The sequence below is a fragment of the Pongo pygmaeus genome, chromosome 1, assembly GCF_028885625.2.
Source record: "Pongo pygmaeus isolate AG05252 chromosome 1, NHGRI_mPonPyg2-v2.0_pri, whole genome shotgun sequence".
NCBI lineage: Eukaryota > Metazoa > Chordata > Mammalia > Primates > Hominidae > Pongo > Pongo pygmaeus.
Window position 1 is genome coordinate 120,071,570 of NC_072373.2, and position 15,418 is coordinate 120,086,987.

The window sequence follows — 15,418 nt, forward strand, 5'->3', positions numbered from 1 at the left end:
TTTTTTGACAATAGCCACTCTAACAGGTGTGAAGTGATATTTCATTGTGGTTTTGATTTGCATTTCTCTTGTGATTAGTGATGTTGAGCATCTTTTCATATACCTGTTGGCCATTTGTATGCTTTCTTTTGAGACATGTCTATTCAAGTCCTTTGCAAGGATGGCTCATCATATGTAAAATAATTAATGTGACACACCATGTTAACAAAATGAAGGATAAACATCAAATGATCATCTCAATAGATGCAGAAAAAGCATTTGACAAAATTCAACATCTTTTCATAGTAAAAACTCTCAACAAACTAGGTATAAAAGGAATTTGGCTTGACAAAATAAAGACCATATATGACAAGCTCACAGCTAACATTATACTCAACAATGAAAAACTGAAAGCTTTGTCTGTAAGATCAGGAACAAGGCAAAGGATACCTGCTCTTGCCACTTCTAGTCAACATAGTACTGGAAGTCCTAACAGAGCAATTAGGCAAGGAAAAGAAATTTAAAAGTCATACAAATTGGAAACGATTAAGTAACACTATCTCTGTTTGCAGATGACATAATCTTATATGTAGAAAACCCTAAAGACTCCACACACAAAAAAAAACTGTTAGAACGAATAAACAAATTCCATAAAGTTGCAGGATACAAGATCAACATACAAAAGTTAGTTATGTTTTGGTACACTAACAACAAAGTATCCAAAAGAAAATTACAAAAAACAATCCCATTTGCAATAGCACCAAGAAGAATAAAATACTTAGGAATAAACTCAACCAAGGAGATGAAAGACTTGTATGTAACATTGATGAAAGAAATCAAAGAAAACTACATAATATTGATGAAAGAAATCAAAGAAGACACAAGTAAATGGAAAAACATCCCATGTTTATAGATTGAAAGATCTAATAATGTTTAAATGTTCATGCTACTTTGATCTACAGATTCAATGTAATCCCTATCGAAATCTAATGGCTTTTTTTTTGTTTGAGACAGAGTCTCACTCTGTTGCCCAGGCTGGAGTGCAGTGGTGCGATCTCAGCTCACTGCAACCTCTGCCTCCTGGGTTCAAGCGGTTCTCCTGCCTCAGCCTCCCGAGTAGCTGGGATTACAGGCACCCGCCACCATGCCTGCCTAATTTTTGTATTTTTAGTAGAGATGAGGTTTCACCATGTTGGCCAGGCTGGTCTCGAACTCCTGACCTCAGGTGATCCACCCATCTTGGCTTCCCAAAGTGCTGGGATTACAGGCATGAGCCACCACACCCAGCCTCTAATGGCATTTTTTTTTTTTTACAGAAATAGGAAAAAAAATCCTAAAATTCATATGGAACCACAAAAGATCCCAAATAACCAATACAATCTTGAGAAAGAAGAACAAAGCTGGAGGCATCAACTTCCTGATTCCAAAATATATTACAAAGCTATAGTAATTAAAACAGTATGGTACTGTCATGTTTAAAACAGACACAAGGACCAATGGAACAGAACAGACAGCCCAGAAATAACCTAAGTGTATATAATCAACTGATCTTCAACAGGGTGCCAAGAATACACAATGGACAAAGGATGGCCTCTTTAACAAATGGTTTTGGGAAAACTGAATATGGACATACAAAAGAATAAAATTGGACCCCTGTCTTACACCACACTCAAAAATGAGCTTACAATGGATTAAAGATTTAAATATAACACCTAAACCTATAAGACTCCTAGATGAAAACATAGGAGAAAGTCTTCATGACATTGGTCTAAGCAATGATTTCTTGTATGTGATATCAAAAGCACAGGCAACAAAAGCAAAAATAGACGAGTGGAATCACATCAAACTAAAAACCTTCTGCACAGCAAAAGAAACAACAGTGAAAAGGCAGTCTGTGGAATCGGAGAAAATATTTGCAAACCACATATCTGAGAAAGAGGTTAGCTAACATCCCAAATACATATAGAACTCCCACAACTCAATAGCAAAAATTACTTTAAAGCTTTTACCTATAGCTTTAAAATATAATTGAATAAAATATGTGTATATTAAATGTATTTTGAATAAACTATAGTAACTTTTCTAAATAAACAGAAAATCATACCTTATTCTGTACACATACCTGTATCTCTCTGCATTAGTTTATCCAGTACAATCAACCATCTACTCTCATTATTATATTTAATTAGAGTAACCAATCTTTCCTTGTTTTCTCAAAAAAAAAAAAAAAAAAAAAAAAAAGCCCAGAGAAAAGAAAGTTTAAAACTGTCCAGCTAAGACTGGCCACAGTGCCACCGTGCCCAGGCCAGTACTGATATTTTCTGAGATTTGATCTCACACTTGGCTGTGGACCTTTTACCTAATTCCTTTGAGAACAATCCTGCCTCTGCTACCTTTGGCCAGCCATTGGAAGGGGCATCCAGCTCTCTGCCAGCCACCTCACCCTACTCAGACAGGGGGCCCAACTCCACCTCAAAGCAGGAGAGATGGAAAAGAGTCTTTTTTCCTGCTGTTCGTCTGAAGGTGCAGGTCATCCCTAAGTGCACGTGGCAGTCCAGGTGTCACCTGTGCCCTGGAACATCCTTCTCCCTGGCCTCTGCTCCTGGGTGTCTTGAGAAACAACTTCTTGATCACCAATTTAAGTATGACAGTGGTGTTTAGAAAAAAGCTATGTTCCCTTTAAAGAAGGGGCTTATTTACTTTTGCTAATAATCCCAGCCAATACTTACTGAGTGTCTATGACTTGTCTACTATATATACCTCCTCACCAAATTCTCAAAACATCTCTTTGAATTATTTCTTTCTTCCCTCATTTTATGGATGAGAAAACTGAGGCTCAGGAAAACTAAGTAACTTGCCCAAGGACACACAGCTAGCAAGTCACCAAGTTGTATCTGACCAGTCCAGTCAACCCCAAAGCCTGGGTCTACCCAGGACACCACACTGCCTACAAAAAGCTGCAGGGTGAAACCACAGGACCCAGAGAGCCAGCAACAATCCAAGACTTTCCAGACACTGTGGGGGCTGATAGTAGACAAACTTGGCCCTAGGCCAAGAGGCCCTCACGTGCCAAGCACTGTAGGCATTTCTTAGAATCGTTTGTGTCTTTTGTTTTCATTATCAGCAAGAAATGCTACTTCACAAGGCTGGAATATTTCGTGTAATGTGGATCCTATAAACACACGCTAAGGGGGGAGTAAACAAGGCAGCAGATATGCCGGAGAGAGACCTGAGCCCGAATGCGTGGGAAAGCTGCAGAGCAGTGCACCGGGGAACACAAACATCATTGGCTGCAAAAAAGGTCCCTGTAATGACCTTTGTCATTTGGGGTTTACTGTTGCTGTTTCCCTAAACACAAAGAAAGTGCACAAAGAGGCCGGGCGCGGTGGCTCACGCCTGTAATCCTATCACTTTGGGAGGACAAGCGGGTGGATCACGAGGTCAGGAGATCGAGACCATCCTGGCTAACACGGTGAAACCCCGTCTCTAAAAACGCAAAAAATTAGCTGGGCGTGGTGGCGGGCGCCTGTAGTCCCAGCTACTCTGGAGGCTGAGGCAGAAGATTGGCCTGAACCTGGGAGGCGGAGCTTGCAGTGAGCCGAGATGGCGCCACTGCACTCCAGCCTAGGCGACAGAGCGAGACTCTGTCTCAAAAAAAAAAAAAAAGAAAGAAAGAAAAAGAAAAAGAAAAGAAAAAAAAGAAAGTGCACAAAGAGAGAATGAGGTCAAGTTGGGGAGGCAATGAGTTCGATCTGGCAGGAATGCACAGCAGGTTATAAAGATGGCCCCAGAACACCGGAGCTGGGCCATGGATGCATGCAGGGGTCTGACCGGGGGTTGAGGGGACAAGCAGGAATCTCCAGGTAGCAATCTTGGTGGTGGTGGGGTTCTGGCAGCTCTGCCTGTGGTGCAGCATCAGGGGTTAGGGACGTCCTCCGGAGGAGCGGCGAGGGAAACTAGGGGTGTCAGTAGACGATCTGGGATTCCAGGCCGCCTCCAGCCTGGCTGAGAACTGCCGGATCAAACAGAAAGCAGAGGTGATGCTTTCTCATGCAGACGGGGCTGGGTGGGAAGGAAAGGCTGTGGCTTTATGGCACACACAAAGTGTGTGGGGTCAGGACATACCGCAGATCCCCAGCTCCCCGAACCCTCCGCCTGCCTCTGCCGCGCTGGCCCAGCCCCGCAGGCAGAGGCACGGGCCATTGATGCAGTATTTGGAGGTGGCTGAACCCAAGCAGGAGGTGCAGCCTCTACCCGAGAGGGGGTGCAGGCAGGAGAAGAGTGGGAGAGAAGCCTGGAGGTCTCCGGTGGCCAACGGGCCCCATGCCTGCCCCTCAGCAGCATGGGATGACTGGCGAACCCCAGCAGACCCCACATTTACTAGATTCCACGGCTACCGGTAGGGTTACAAGTTTAAGTGACTCTGAGGCCTAAGCCTCCGCCCGATTTCTGGGGAGAGTCCAGCAGCGCGCCCTGGTGGCCAACCGTGCAACTCCCAGGTAGGGAAAGGCCCGCGGAGTCCCTCCTGCCTGCGGGATCCCCAGGCCAGTCCCGCGGGCGCTGCTCTGCTCTCAGCGCTACCCACCTGCAAGGGGCACAGCTCTGACCACAATAGAGGGACAGCCCGTTAGGCGCCACTTCGCAGCTACAGCTCTTTGGGCTTTTCGGTTCTTTGAGCAGGAACTTAAGCCACATTCCCCAGGGGCCAAGAAAGAGATTTGGAGCACCCTTGGTGCAACCCCAGAAAGTAGCATTCGGAGAACATTGGCCACCCTTTATTCAATAGCTGAATGCTGGCCACTTTGCGCCTATTATTTTATTCCTCACCACCTCTCCATGAAATAAGTAGTGTTATTAGCCTCTTTTTACTATTAAGAACACTGAGGCTGTTTTTTTTTCTTTTTTTTTTTTTTTTTTTTACATTGAAGTGAAATTCACATAATGTAAAATGAACAGTTTTAGAGTGAACAATTCCGTGGCAATTAGTACATTCATAATGTTGGGCAGCCACCACCTCTATCTACTTTCAAAACATTTTTTCACCCCCAAAAGACACCCCATACCCATTAAGCAGTTGCTCCCCATCACCCCACTTCCCTAGCCTCTGGAAACCACCAATCTGTATATGTCTCTACAGATTTACTTTTTCTGGCTATTTCACGTAAATACAGTCATACAACACGTGATCTTTGTGTCTTGTCTGGCTTGTATTGCTCAGCATAATGTTTTCCAGGTTCATCCACTGAATGGAAGAATCAGTACTTTATCCCTTTTATGACTGAATGATATTTCATTATATGGATATAACACATGTTGTTTATCCATTTATTTGTTGGTGCACATTTGGACTATTTTCACCTTTTGGCTATTGTGAATATTACTGCTGTACACATGAGTGTGTGTGTGTGTGTGTGTGTGTGTGTGTATAATTTTTATTTATTTATTTTTTGAGACAGAGTCTCACTCTGTCACCCAGGCTGGAGTGCAGTGGCACAATCTCGGCTCACTGCAACCTCCGCCTCAGGGGTTCAAGCAATTCTCCTGCCTCAGCCTCCTAAGTAGCTGGGATTACAGGCATGTAATCCGGCTAATTTTGTATTGTTTTAGTAGAGACAGGGTTTCACCATGTTGGTCAGGCTGGTCTCGAACTCCTGACCTCAGGTGATCCACCTGCCTCGGCCTCCCAAAGTGCTGGGATTACAGGCATGAGCCACCGTGACCGGAGAGTGTATATATATTTTTGAAGTGCCAGTTTTCACTTCTTTGGGGAATATACCTGGGAGGGGAATTGCTGGGTCATGTGGTAATCATATTCTAACATTTTGAGGAACCATCAAACTGTTTTTCATAGTGGCTGCACAACTGTACATTTCCACGCGCAATTATGAGGGTTCCAATTTCCCCACATCCTTGCAACATTGATTTTCCATTCTTGTCTTATTGTAGTCATCCTATTGGGTGTAAAGTTGCGCTGAGGCTTATGTAGATAGGGTGGGTGAGACTGAGAAACCCAAGGCCTATAGCTTGGATAGAAAAGTGCTTTCTGCAGGCCTGTCCCTCTCTATTGGCCCCACCACCTCCCCTCTAGTAGCCCATGCTAACCCCAACCCTAACTCCATAAGAGGCCAGCAAATCTTCTTTTCTATCCCCTGCCACGCGGCGAGCTCCCGGTCATCCTCTTTAGGGCAAATCTCTTCAGTCAGAGGGCCATCATTTTGTCTCTCACCTTAATACCAAGAACCTAACCTTGGAGCCCCAAGTGTCCTTCCTGGGCTCTGCTATGGCCTGTGTCCTTACCCAAGATCAGCAGGTTCCCAGGGCTAAGCACACACGGGGAACAATTATTGGACTAAGTGTCATGGGACAAGCTTCTTGTACCAGCAGAGCCTCTCTCTCTCTCTCTGAGGGAGGCAAGGAGATCCTTTGGTTTCCATCTCAGGGAGGCACTGGTCTGAGTGTGAAGGGCAGTGCCATCCTCTTCTACCGTGGGCCTCTGGAGCACTGACCCCACACCAGAGCAGGATAGGAAGATGCCCCCAACACAGTCCCCAAATGCCTTCCTCCCTCCTGCTCCTCCAAGCAGGCTCTCCCCATCCATCTGGTCAAAGCCAATCTGCTCCTTGGAGACTTATCCAAGTGCCTCAGACCCTAGAGCTTCCTCCCTGCCCTGACTACCCACAGCCCACATAAGCCTCTGCCAGGGCTCTTAGCAAGGAGCTTTATCTCCTGGGGTGTGACCAATCTATGAGGCTGACAATTAGGCCTTCCTCAAAGCTCTGAGGTTTACTGGGAAATCCTCTCAGAGATGAAATAAACACCCCCAGAAAGGCCAGGCACGGTGGCTCATGCCTGTAATCCCAGCACTTTGGGAGACCAAGGTGTGTGGATTGCTTGAGGCCAGGAGTTTGAGACCAGCCTGGGCAATATAGTGAGACCTCATCTCTATAAAAAGTACAAAAATTAGCTGGGTGTGGTGGTGTGCGCCTATAGTCCCAGCTACTCGGGAGGCTGAGGTGGGAGGATTGCTTGAGCCGGAAGGTGCAGGTTGCAGTGAGCCAAGATCATGCCTGCCTGGGCTATAGAGCAAGACCGGGTCTCGAAAAACAAAAACAAAACACGCCTGCAGACATCATCTAGAAATTCAGAGGCATTCCACATGAAGAGCAGGAAGAGTCTGGAAACCCCATTAGGTTTTGCCGATGTAAAAGAAGATATGGCCTAACCACATGTGGCCCACATATCTGGAGGAAAAATGTGGTCACGAGATAATGTGGGTGGTGTGGGGGCTTCGGACAGGACGGCCACAAAGCCAGTGTGTGCTTGTGGCTCCAGCCTTGCCCTGCAGAAAGGGGGTCCGCCTCAGCTAGTGGCGGTGCAGCTCTCCTAGTGGGGATCCTGGCGTGAACCTAAGCCATAGCTCTAACTGGAGGGGTCATACATGAGCTAGCCTGCCCACCGGGCTGGTAAGTGGGGCCCCAAGTGTGCCCGCTGCCGAGTTAGTGGGCATGGGTGCCTAGAGAGGATGCCCCAGCCCATCCATTCCCAGAACCCAGCCTCAGGCAGGAGAAGCTGTTCTCAGGAGGTACCGCCACCCTGTGGACCAGTTGGGTACTGCACAAGGACTACCAGCCAAGGGGCAAGCAGGAGCTGAAACCCAACCTACACTCTGCTGGCCCAAGAACTCAGGCTGCACAGCTGCAGTCACCTGGAGGGCGAGACATTCTTGTTTACCAAAATATGCCCTTCATTCTTTGAGCTTTCAGGGGTATATCTGCCCAGAAGGCTCACCTTTTCCTAACTCACACAAAGGTGGCATGAGGGTGTTCAGCTCTGGGTTTGTGCATGACCCCAGGGCTCAAGCAGCCCAGCAAGGTATCTGGTGCACAGGGAGAGGATGTGACAGAGGGAAAGGAGAGAGCCGTGCACTGGGCGTCTTCAGGGTGGGGCTCTGGCCGGCCACTCTGGGGACACTGAGGCATGAATATGCACACTCCCATGGCAACCCGAGGTGCCTAGGCAGCTCTGTGGGCACTGAGAAGTATTCAGCTGCAGGACACAACTGGGGTGGAGCGGGGGCTGCTGGAGCTTCAGTTGATTTACAGACTCATGTAGGATGCTGCCTGGAACGTTCAGACCTGGCTAGGTGACATCCTCCAAGAGTAGGCACAAGAACTAGTGGCATCAGTGAGAATGCAGCTACATGTGCACCCTCAGGCTGTGGCCACTCCAGAGACCCCCAGCCAGGCTGACACAGATGTCAGGTGGGTTACATGCTGCGCGAGAGCCTCTGGGTGATCAGAGACTGCAAGCCAGCCTGTGCTCTGCTGGCCAAGCCGTGCTCCCCATCAGGAGGCTGTGTCTACCCAAGGAAGGGACATCTTTTTCTAAACCCACAAAGGCACTTTCTGGGCAGAAGGGCTCTGCTCAAGTGCACATGGGTGCAGAGGAGAAGGAGTCCCAGGGCTGACCCAGACTCTTCAAAACCCTGGTTCCAATATATTGCTCATCAAGCCACTTCTGGTTGACTTTTTAAAAAAAAATCCGGTGCCTGTTGTTTCGAGTCTTTATTGTAAGCTGATAAGTAGCTTATCAGCTCCTGTGTGCTGGGTTAGAGGGAGTTCGTTTCTATGGGCAGTCATATTTGCATGAGGGACCGGAGTGAGGGCCTGACCAGTGGCCTCCTGAACACCAGCTGCTGGTCCATCTTGCATATGTCCACCCAGGGCCTTCGATGAACACCATGGAGGAGCCTCTCCTCCTCTCGCCCCTCCTCCTTCCACCTCACCCCAGCACCTGCTTCTCTCCCAACCAACTTCCATCCTGACTCCAGGCTCTGAGGAAAGAGCTGCAAGGAAAGGCGAGGCACCTGAAGCAGGTATTGGCCTCCTGGCCTGCTGGGAAGAAGGAAGAGGTGGGTAGAGAGAGGGAGGCAGTGAGGAAGCTATCAGGAAAGCAGGAGGACCAGCTAGGAGAGAAGGCTCACCCACGCTACGAGGCAAGGAATATTCCCCAACAAGGGAGCAGTTGGTAGGCCGCTGGGTATTGTCCCAGGTTCCCCTGCTACCCTGTGACAAAACCCGAAGGCCGCTCATCTCAGCCGTATCCTGGCTGGATGTCGCTGTGTCTCAACTGATGTGAGATTCAGATGCTCTGAGACAGCCTGGTCATGCAGGATTCTGGAGGTTGCCAGTCCTCTGGAGATGATACGCCATAATGGCTCCGCTTGGAATCTGGAGTCGGATGGGCCTGGGGCTGAGTCCTGGCTCTACCTGATGCCCGCTGAGTGACCAGAGCTGATGACTTAATTTCTTTGTGCACTAGGATAACCATCTGTGAAATACGGATAACGCTAATACATACTGCACAGTGCTGCTGTGAGAGTTTAAAAAGAACAGTTATTCAGGGAAAGAAATGAGATAAATGGGAATTAGCTGATGGGGCCAGGAGCAGAAAAGCAGGAGCAGGTGCGAAAGAGGCTGAGATGAGGGTGGGGCACTGAGCCTCCACAGCTGCCCAGGAGGTGCACTGGGATTCAGAGCCAGCAGGGGCTCTCCCAGAGGGTGCGTAGGCCCAAGGCGGTAGGAGGAGTGAGAGGAGGGAGCTCAGCGGAGTCAAACAGACACACATGGGGCCAGGCACAGTGGCTCATGCCTGTAATCCCAGCAATTTGGGAGGCCAAGGTGGGCAAATCAACTGACGTCAGGAATTCGAGACCAGCCTAGCCAACATGGTGAAACCCCACCTCTACTAAAAATACAAAAATTAGCCAAGCGTGGTGGTGGGCACCTGTAATCCCAGCTACTTTGGGAGGCTGAAGCAGAAGAATCGCTTGAACTCGGGAGGCGGAGGTTGCGGTGAGCCGAGATCATGCCGCCGCACTCCAGCGTGGGCGACAAGAGCGAGACTCCGTCTCAAAAAATAAAAACATTAATAAATAAATAAACAAACAAACAAATAGACACATGGGCACTTTGCCTTTGAAAGTCTTGGCCAGGCATGGTGGCTCACGCCTGTAATCCCAGCACTTTGGGAGGCTGAGGCAGGCAGCTCACCTGAGGTTGGGAGTTCGAGACCAGCCTGACCAACATGGAGGAACCCCGTGTCTACTAAAAATACAAAATTAACTGAGCGTGGTGGCACATGCCTGTAATCCCAGCTACTTGGGAGGCTGAGGCAGGGGAATTGCTTGAACCCGGGAGGCAGAGGTTGCAGTGAGCAGAGATCACGCCATTGCCCTCCAGCCTGGGCAACAAGAGTAAAACTCTGTCTCAAAAATAAATAAATAAATAAATAACCAGTCTTAGTGACCCCATCAAGGCCCAGACCTCACACCCTGTTCCACCCTCGCCATCCCCACCTCAGCTTCACGGTCACCTGGAGCCATCCTCTCACCCCTAATTAACCCCCTGGCCAGGCTCTGACTCAAATCTCCAGCAGGTCCCAAAGGGAGCTCAAAATAAGAGCACTGGGCTGGGAGTCCAGCGCCAGGTCCTCACTCCACTCTCCACCTCCTATCCCTGTGACCAGGCAAAGTATGGGACTCTCTGACTTTCAGTACCATTATCCATTATGGACTTGTAACATTTTATAACTTTTGTTTAGCTCACACCTGGTTCCAAAAGGATTTGAGGCTGCTGGGAGGAATAATCACACTCTTGACAAACTCAAAAGGCTGTTGCAAAAACTAAATGTGGAAAATTATAAAGCACAAAGCAAGCATGGTATTATTGCTATTTTCTGCAAAAAGGAATTAGCCCACCCTTCTCTGTCCCCCCAGTGGAGTTTCTGACCTAGCTCCATAGTTGTTCAAGTCCCCTGTCCTTGAACTCTGCCTTATAAACAGCATTTAATCTCCACAGCAAACCAATACACGTGGACCCCGATATCCTCATTTGATAGATCAGAGAACTAAAGCTCAGAGTTCCTAGAAATTTTCAGGAACTTCTGGCTAATAAGTGATAGCTGTGCCGTGGGATGGAGCCCGGGGATCACAAAACCCAGTACCTCTCTGGCAGTGTATGGACTGGGATGGGTATAAGGTAACCGGGAGGGGTCAGGCTAGTGGCTGCCTCAGAGCATTCACATTCTCGATCTCATATCAGGCTGTGCCAGCCAGTCACAATCCTGTGGCCACCTCTGCCATTCTGTCTTAACTACTGGTCTTAGCAGCCTCCCCACAAAAGCTCCTCTCCACCCACACTGCCACCAGCCAGGTCCTTGTCAATCACACCCGGGATGTGGCAGGAGCCTCCTCCATGACCCTGCTGCCTCTAGACTCACCCGCACTGATCCGTCTGCTCATCAGAGCCTGACCCTGTCCCTTCCCTGAGCACCCCACCCCTAGAGGGACCCCCTCAACCAGACACATACCCCAGGGACCATGATAGAGTAGGAGGAACAAAGACTTTGCAGCCTGACAGTTCTGGGGTCAAATCCCAGCTCTGGCACTCATTAGCTGAGTCATCCTGGATAAGTTACATAACCTCCCGAACCTCATTCTCCCTGTTGACGCGAGGGAATATGGTGATAGACATCATGCAGAGTTCTAGGAGCTGGAAGTACATTCACACTTACAAAGAGTTCAGCCCAATGCCAGGTGCTCATAGGTATTTTGCCCCACCATGGCAAATGCGTAGTAGACACACCAGCATACCCCAGCAGTAGCTTGGGACCCTGGCTGGGAATGGATTGGTAGCCACTCCCCTTTGCACATCTCCTCCAGGCCTGGGAAGTCAGGGAGGAGGGCTGACTTGCCCAGCTAATAAACAGAACACTCAGGTTTAAACCCAGGTCAGTCTCTCATCTGCAAAGGGGAGACAGAAATTCCAGCTGTGCGTATCTGTTGCACAGATTCAGAGAAGATGCCAGTGGCAGCAGTAGCTGCTCCAAATCTGCCCAGACTATTTAGGGAGGCAGGACAGTTGAAGGTGACGGCAAGACCAACATCTGAGCCAACCCCCCTGGCCCAGAGTGGGACTGCGGGGCTGAGCCATTTTAAGTAAGTCCTTTATAGACCCTGCATCTGATTCTTGGAGGCCCCACCCTCACTTGCGTTTAAAATGCACCCACACCCCCTCATTAAATATAACTGCTTTGCTTTAAAGGGGTTTTTATAAATTTGCTTTTGAAATTACTTGACTATGAGTAACTCATTTAATTTACTATTGGCTATGATTTCTCTTTAATCATATTGCATATTCTGGAACTCTTGTCAAAAATCCAACTTACAAATTGTTTTCAAAAATAATGGCATGTGACTTAACAAATATTGAAGTTGACATGCTACTTTCTGAAGGCATTTCATTAAACATTCGTCAATTTCAACTTTTTTTTTCCCATATTTTGCAGCCCTCAAAGGTTTTCTTTCAGCTCTCCCATGTTGCCAGGGGGTGGCGGTGGCATTGAGGGTCTGCCAGGGGAAGACAGGTATGCGCACAAAATCAAGGCACTTAGATCATCCCCATTTCTAGACTTGCAGGCTGCCTGCTTCCGGTCCAGCTGCAGAAACCACCCACCCCAGATTGTCCAGGGCGTCCTAATTTGGGCAATTTCACTCTCATTTTGAAAATAAAGTGATTTGTCAAACATTGGATTAAATCTGAGTTAATGCTTAAGCCTTTATTGGAATTTCATATGAATGCATTCATAAGTAAGGCAATACTTTGATAGGGTAAATGTTCTGATGTAGGGTTTAGAAATCAGGATTATTGTCACCCTAACCAAACACCCTTACCCATCCTCTACCCCAGCCTGGGGGCCCAGATAGCTCCCCACTTGCTCCCCTCCACTCCCCCAGAAGTGGGGATGGAGAGGTGATCCCGTGCAGGGCATGTGAGATGTGGCCTGGCACACAGCCCTCATACTTCCCAGTCTGAAAGCTTTAGGGACAGATGAGGGACAGTCCTCCGGGGTCGACTTCACTCAGGACAGGTCCCAAACATTGGAAGGAGACAGGTTGGGTTGCCTATTTTATTTACTCCCTCTGCCACCCACCCTCCTTCCCCCTCACCCCCCCATTCCATGTAAGATCTGGCCCCTGACCAGGAAGAAGATGCGGGCTCCTTCACACACGCAGACACACACAGCAGGTCGAGAGGAAGGGCAGGGGGTGGGGCTCCAAAAGAGGAGAGGAGGTGGCGGGCTGGCATGGAAGGTGCAGGCAAGGTCGAGGGCAAGGAAATGACTTTTTATTTCTGCTCACATACTTTGATTCATTTCTACCAAGAAGAGTAACTAAAATTCTACCTTGGACCTGGTGATTTCACTCAGGGCATCTAGACTAAGGGAATAATCTGGAGAGATTTATGCAAAGATAATAATAGCTAGTATTTACTGAGTTCTTGCTTAGTGCTTTATATCCAGTGGCTGAATGAATCCAAAATCAACCCGTGAGAAAAGTGCTATCATTATCCCCATGAAATAGGTGAGGACCTGGGGGCACAGCGAGGGGAAGTAACTTGCCTAAGGTCACACAGCCTGAAAGTGGTGGAAACAAAAGTCAAACCCAGAGTGCACACTGTTGGTCACATTAGGCCAGTTATTCTTAACAGAGGAGAGCTGTAATCATAAACCATGGGAGGCTCACCAGGGGGTGGTGCACAGTAGTTCACATTCATATTTGCAGAGTATTTGAATGACATGTGGAAAGACGTATGTTAAAATAATTTTCAAAATAGGCCGGGGTCAGGCATGGTGGCTCACACCTGCAATCCCAGCACTTTGGGAGGCTGAGGTGGATCACCTGAGGTCAGGAGTTCGAGACCAGCCTGACCAACATGGTGAAACCCCATCTCTACTAAAAATACAAAAAATTAGCCAGGTGTGGTGTCACACACCTGTAATTCCAGCTACTTGGGAAGCTGAGGCAGAAGAATCACTTGAACCCAGGAGGCAAAGGTTACAGTGAGCCAAGATTGCACCACTGCACTCCAGCCTAGGCGACAGAGTGAGACTCCATCTCAAAAATAATAATAATAATAAAAAATTTTAAAAAGCCTAAATCATCCTTGTGATCTCAACTCAAAAATAGCATTTTAAAAAGAACTGAAACGAATACATAAATATGCATAGATATGTATTAAAATATCTACATATATCTCAGGCATGCAGCAAATATTTGGTGAAACTGGTAGATTATGAGTGGGCTTTTACTTCTTCCTGTTTTTCTATATTTTCCAAATTTTTTTAAATGAAAATGATTTTCTTTTCAGATAGGAAGAAGTATTAAGGGCTTTTAAGATTATTTTCTCTTGATAAATATTTGAAAGAGAAATTTCTGAGAAACTAAGAAACCAGAGGCAAGTTGTTTCAAAACTAAATTGTGGGTTGGGTGCGGTGGCTCACGCCTGTAATCCCAGCACTTTGAGCCCAGGAGTTCAGGACCAGCCTGCGCGGCATGGTGAAACCCCATCTACAGATGGCACGAGCCTGTAGTCCCAGCTACTCATGAGGCTGGGGTGGGAGGATCACTTGAGCCCAGGAGGTCACTGCAGCCTGGACAATAGAGCAAGACCTCGTTTCAAAAATAAACTGTGAAGAGGCTGCTAAGGAACTTTAAATTAGTAATATTCTTAGAGCTAAGCCTCAACACACACTAAGAAAAACAGGAGACAAGAAAGTGAACTGAAGGATTCTATTAAATGACAAATTCAACGAGTAAATATGGAGTCCTAAGTGCTGGCAGTCAGGACAGGCAGTTCTTGCCTCCAAAAGACCTTCTAGAAAGATCTTTTAATCCTGCTTCCTTGTTAAAACAAAGACACAGCTCATTTGTGTTATTAAATTATTCACCTACCTGAAAAGTGAGTTCCCCTCACCCTTCTAAGGGGGATCCTTGGGCAGCCAAGGCCCAGCATGCGTGGAGGAGCCCTGGACTCACAACCTCCCACCCTCATTGGGCTCCAACGTTCAATTCTGCGACATGTAAGTGGCCAGGATGAACTGGCAAGGGGTGTCTTCTGAACTGAAGGGCCTTGGGTCTTGACCAGGAGAGGCTTGGCCAATGGGAAGTGGAGAGGGATGAGAGCTTCTTCCCAGGGCACCCACTGGGAGGCCCAGGGCCAGGTGCAGACCTGCTTGCTGAAAGAGGCTGGGGTCGGGGAGAGCAGCTGACAAGAAGGGAGGAGGAAGCCAGTGGCCTCCCAGCCTCCCCCTCCTGCTCCAGCTGCTCTGGCTCTGGGCAGGCCCTCAATTACACAGGCTCATGCTGTTCCAGGGCTAATTGCTTCTGAGGGAGCCAGCCAGGGGAGGACAGGCCTCCCCAGCCAGCAGCAGGGGCAGCGACAGGCTTCTCTCTGCCCACCCAGGACCCTGCACAGCCCAGGGCACATTCCACTTTCCTTCTTTACCTGGAGAACAGACTCCAGCAACCTCTGTGCCAGGGAGGTGGTCCAGAAATTGTGTATTAAACATGGGACAGAGGCTGAGGTGGGAGTGGGGT